General features: G+C 43.8%; 1 pseudogene; it reads left to right on the forward strand.

Moving 5' to 3' along the window:
- Positions 1–3,928: 3,928 nt before the first annotated feature.
- Positions 3,929–5,775, forward strand: LOC133367016 (vomeronasal type-2 receptor 26-like; annotated as a pseudogene).

Here is a 5,775-nt window from a genome sequence, read left to right on the forward strand (position 1 = left end):
AAAGTGGATAGAGAAAAGTTCTTCTCCCTCTCTCATAATACTAGAACTCGTGGACATTCAAAGAAGCTGAATGTTGGAAGATTCAGGACAGACAAAAGGAAGTACTTCTTTACTCAGCGCATAGTTAAACTATGGAATTTGCTCCCACAAGATGCAGTAATGGCCACCAGCTTGGACGGCTTTAAAAGAAGATTAGACAAATTCATGGAGGACAGGGCTATCAATGGCTACTAGCCATGATGGCTGTGCTCTGCCACCCTAGTCAGAGGCAGCATGCTTCTGAAAACCAGTTGCCGGAAGCCTCAGGAGGGGAGAGTGTTCTTGCACTCGGGTCCTGCTTGCGGGCTTCCCCCAGGCACCTGGTTGGCCACTGTGAGAACAGGATGCTGGACTAGATGGGCCACTGGCCTGATCCAGCAGGCTCTTCTTATGTTCTTATGTTCTTAAAGAGGGGGAGTGAATGGGCAGTAGAATGCGAGATGATTGGCTGAGTGTTTAAAATGGCTGAATGTATAAAAGGAAGAGTGAGAGTGGAATCTGGGGGGGAGAAGAGAAAGAGTGGATTGCTTGGTGGGGTTTGAGAGAGTTGTTTGCCAGGAGAGAGTGAAGAAGGAGGGGGGTGGAGTTCGGATTAGTATTGAGTAAAACCATATGCTTATGTGCCTTAAGAAGAAATCTTGTTAATCTTGTTAGCTTTGTTATCTGTAATAAATACTTAATTTGGTTTACCAAAGGCCTGATCCTTGGCTGGGGTTTCACAGACCAGAAGGGAGGGTAAGGTAATGACCAAGGCTGAAGGGGAACAGTAACGAATGGTGGCAGCAGTGAAGAGAATAACAATACCAGTATTCAGAGTCTCTGGGAATACTAGTATTGGGACGTTACTGGTGGTTGCCTAGCAGGGGGATCTGTTGAGATCTGTGCTAGAGCGGATAGGTAAACCATAAGAGAGTGCGGTCCGGACTGGTGGAGTCCCAGGTGGTGCCTAGAGACAGGCAGTAACCACGAGCAGGTAGGAACCTGACAGGGAGAGCCAGGGAAGGACGCATCACAGACCTCCCTCTGGCCAAGCCTCTTTTCTCGGAGGCGCGCACAAGGTGACAGAGGGCACGCACACGTCTGCTCATCAGACAGTCTAGAATCTTCAGGTGCTGGCTCCATTGAAGGGGGCAGAGACATTTCTGGCAGGGAAGTGTGTGAAGGGCCAGACAAGAAATCCTGGGGAGGTGGAGTTGGCACACGCGCGAGGTCTTGCTCCAACGGCTCTCCTGAGGCACTTGGCAAGGGAGAGGTCTCCACATGAGCGGGCGAATTTCCCATGGGAATCAGAGAATGGTGGCCGTGTCTCCTCCCCCCAGATGTTCAGGAGCATCCTCCACATCTGATGTCTCTCTCATTTGCAGAGCTGGGGGTGCACCCTTGAATAGCTCCCCCCCCCAGAGTCACTCTGCACTGGGAAGGGGCCCTGGGGCTCCCCCACCTCCTGATCCAGGCCCCCCGGGTCACCTGGGGCTTGACAATGAGGGATTTTGAACTGGGAAAGACAGCGACTGATGAAGAATTAAGATTCCCTCCCTTTTCCGCTCATGACTGCCCATCTCAGTAGTGGATTTTTCTATTTGAAATGAGCTTCAAGGTTTAGTGATGGAGGAGAAATTTGTTTTCACTTCCCAAACCAATTAGTGAACCAAAATCATCTTTGTCATTGGTTTATTTGTATGACCCTTTTTGGCCAAGGCCCCAAAGCAGTAAAGAGATAATACAGAAAAAAATATAATAAAATTACAGTAAGAACAAATTTAAAAGTGCAATACAATAAATCAATACAAATATAAAATACAGCAGGGCCCCGCTCATACGGTAGGTTCCGTTCCAGACCGCTGCCGCAAAGCAAAATCCGCCACAAAGCAGAATGCATTGACTAACATTGACAAAAATGGTGCCCGGCGCCCAAAAAATGCTGTAAAACCAGAAAAAGCACCATAGGAGCGGGGCCTTTCTGCAACTGACAACCGCTGTATCGGTGTAACGCTGCAAAGCGGAGCGCCACAAAGTGGGGCCCTACTGTGACAAAAACCCAGGCACGCCATAAATCACAGATGTAGGTATCACTTAAAACTCAAATTTCTTTGAATTTTGTGATGCAGTTCTCCAATGGGAGGAAAAATCTTTATTATTAGGAAAAAATGTACCCAAAGCTGTATGTATAAATGAAAATAATGTTCAAAAATGTATTATATTACAGAAAATCACTTGCAAAAATGTACATGTTAGGCAAAATTGTATACAAAATGTGCATATTAGATGAAATGCACACACAGTTTCTACCATCTGAAGGTTAACAGGTTGAGGAAGGCTGGATTTAAAGTCACAGAGTTACGGCTGATTTCAGGGATGCTCATGCAAGGTATGTACTTTGCCTCTCTCCATTTGCCAGTGGACTTTGTAAGATGAGCACCAGGAAACCTTCTTTGCATCTTAATAATAAATACATCTCTAAATAGAGGAGAACTTAAGAGGTGGTGAGTGGAAGGCAGAACCACAATAAGTTTTATCTGGAAAATAAGCACTGAATTAGGAGAGCAAAAGTTCAAACAAATTCATACAGCACTGAAGTAGCATTATGGATAATCACAATGGATTTTTTTTTCTGACATAGGATCATAGGAAGCTGCCTTATACTGAGTAAGACCCATTGGTCCATCCAGTTAAGTATTTATACACTGACTGGCAGCAGCTCTGCAGGGTTTCATGCAACTTTGTTCCCAGCTCTGCCTGGAGATGCCAGGGATTGAGCCTGGGACCTTCTGCATGCAAGCCAGAGACTCTATCATTGAGATATGGCCCTTCTGGGATATGTTCCTGGATTTCTAACATCCCAAACCACTATCTACTGCACAACACCGGATCTCTGCACATACTATTTTGTTGTTGTTATGTGCCTTCAAGTCAATTACGCATTCAAGTCAATTACGATTAATCATACACTATTTACATACTTCCAATCAAAATAGCTTAAGAGACAGCCATGGTATCATTAGTTTGAGAAATATTTTCCAAGTTGCATAGATGGGTGAATCATAATGCTAGCTGTGACACAGTTGTTTCTCTGAGGTCAAGATTTGAGACTCTGTGTCTGTCACATTACAGAATGTTCCCTAAAAACTACCTGCATGTCCTTGCTTTCATTTTTGCCATCCAAGAGATCAACAGATATGGCCCTTTCCCACCCAAATGATGCCCCAAACCAGGATATTTGCAAAAAAAAACCTGAGGAAAGCACTACAACATCATCTGAAAGCAGCACTGCAAGAAAAATCCTCATTGCATCTGAGGATTTTTCAAAAAAAATGCTTGGAAAAAATATTGAGGCTCCCCTGATTTGGGGAGAAGAGCTGAGATCACTTCTGAGTTAAAATGGAGAGAGGTTTTGGGTGTTCTCCCATCTCTAGTGGCAATTATGTTTCCTTGAAACTGCTGATATTATCACTGACAGTCATTTACCCAGAGAACAGGAAATCAGGGGATGGTTAAGAAGGAGAAGCAGTACCTGCTGCTTGACGTTCATTCACCTCTGCTGTCCCTCTGGCAGGTACTGGGCACTGTGTCAAAAAGAAGTGGATGGGTCAATGAAGAAGGGGAAGATAGACAGCTGCTTCAACCATCTGCCTGTCTGGACAAGTGGTTAAGTGGCATCCAGAAGCATTGTTATGAGAGGTCCTTGGTTGGTGGAAAATCCTTTGCAGCTGCCTCTGGCTACTCTCCTCTCACACTAGTCCTGTGTCCATTCTGGTGCAAAAGAGGCATAGCTGACCATTAGATTTATGAAGAAAAACTAGCTTATTTCAGTTCTGAATCCCTTCCTTATGGTTGCCATCAGATGCTGCCCAGATCCACCTGTGTCGAGAGCTGCCACCCTGGAGAGAGTATGTTTGCCCAGCAGGGGAAGCAGGTGTGTTGCTATGACTGTGTTCAGTGCCCTCAAGGGAGTATTTCAACCCAGAAGGGTAAGTGAGGGTCTCATGCAGATGCCATCTCATCAGGAGGTCCATTCACCACAACATAGGAAGCAGACCTTTAGTGTTGTGGCACCTACCCTTTGGAATTCCCCCCTTAAATATTAGACAGGCATCATCTTTTTGGTGCCTATTGAAGACATTCCTCTCTGGGCTCCTGCTGGGAGGAAGGCTGGGATATAAATCAAATAATAAATAAATAATAAATAAACAAACAAGCCTGTTAAGTAGAGGCTTTATCCCACTTTGCATCTATGTTGAAATGGCTAAGATGCTTTTAAAGCTTTTTAAAATATCTTTTTGAAGATGTTTTGTTTTAATATATTTTAAAGTCTGTTTTTCAAAATGTTTTAGGATGATTTTAGTGTTTTGTTTGTTGCCCTGGGCTTCTTCTGGGAGGAAGGGTGGGATATAAATTAAATAAGTAAGTAAGTGAGAGAACTCAGGTCTACTGTACTCCAATCCCTTTTCAAAACATTTTATTTATTTCATAATTTTATATTTTGCCTTTCTTCTGTCATGGAACCAAAGGCAGTTCACATGTAGTACATGTGGTTTATACACTTGTGAATAATAAATTTGATATATTTCCCTTTGTCAGCTTTGAACCTGCAGCCAACCAATTTTGCTGGATGATTCCAGCTTCTGTTCTTACCAGAGAGTGGATAATTTCTCTCTAACACAAGAGAGATGCTGAGAGAGCAGCTATCAATCACTGATTTAAACAATTTGTTTTATAAACTCAATAATATGATTTGTGTACAGCAGGATAATTAGTATATGGCACCTAAAAAAAGTAAACATTGGGGGGTTTTTTTCAATAAACGTTGAGAGCATATTTCTCTCTTTCAGATACAGACCAATGTGAGAAGTGCCAAGAAGATCAGTATCCAAACCGGAACCAAGACCAATGTATTCCCAAAGCAATGAGTTTCCTATCCTATGAGGAGCCCTTGGGAGCAATTCTGGCTTGCTTGCCTCTTTGCTTTTCTGTGACCACAGTGGTGGTAATGGGCACCTTCATTCAACACCACAGTACTCCCATTGTCAAAGCCAACAATTGGAGCATTACATGTATGCTGCTCTCCTCTCTGCTGCTATGTTTTCTGTGCTGTTTCTTATTCATTGGCCAGCCTGGAAAGGTGACCTGCCTTCTGAGGCAAACAGTCTTTGGCATCATCTTTTCCATTGCTGTTGCCTGTGTATTAGCAAAAACAATCACTGTGGTTTTGGCACAGTCATGGCAACAAAGCCAGGAAACAGGATGAGGAAATGGGTTGGAAAGAGGCTGGCAATATTAGTTATCATTTTCTGTTCTCTTATTCAGAAAAGTATCTGTGCTGTGTGGTTTGCATCTTTCCCCCCATTCCCAGAGTTTGACATGCACTCTCAGATTGGGCAAATCATAGTGCAGTGCAACGAGGGCTCTGATATCATGTTCTACATTATCTTGGGCTACATGGGTTTTTTGGCTATCATGAGCTTTTCTGTGGCTTTCTTTGCCAGGAAGTTGCCTGATAACGAAGCCAAGTTGATCTCCTTCAGCATGTTGGTCTTCTGCAGTGTTTGGGTGTCCTTTGTCCCAACGTACCTGAGTACCAAAGGGAAATACATGGTGGCTGTGGAGATCTTCTCCATCTTGGCCTCTAGTGCTGGCTTACTGGGTTGTATCTTCCTCCCCAAGATCTATATTATTATACTAAGGCCTGAGCTGAACAGCAGAGAGCAGTTAGTAAGGAAAAAGGATTCTCACAAGTGA

The sequence above is a fragment of the Rhineura floridana genome, chromosome 11 (assembly GCF_030035675.1).
Source record: "Rhineura floridana isolate rRhiFlo1 chromosome 11, rRhiFlo1.hap2, whole genome shotgun sequence".
Classification (NCBI taxonomy): domain Eukaryota; kingdom Metazoa; phylum Chordata; class Lepidosauria; order Squamata; family Rhineuridae; genus Rhineura; species Rhineura floridana.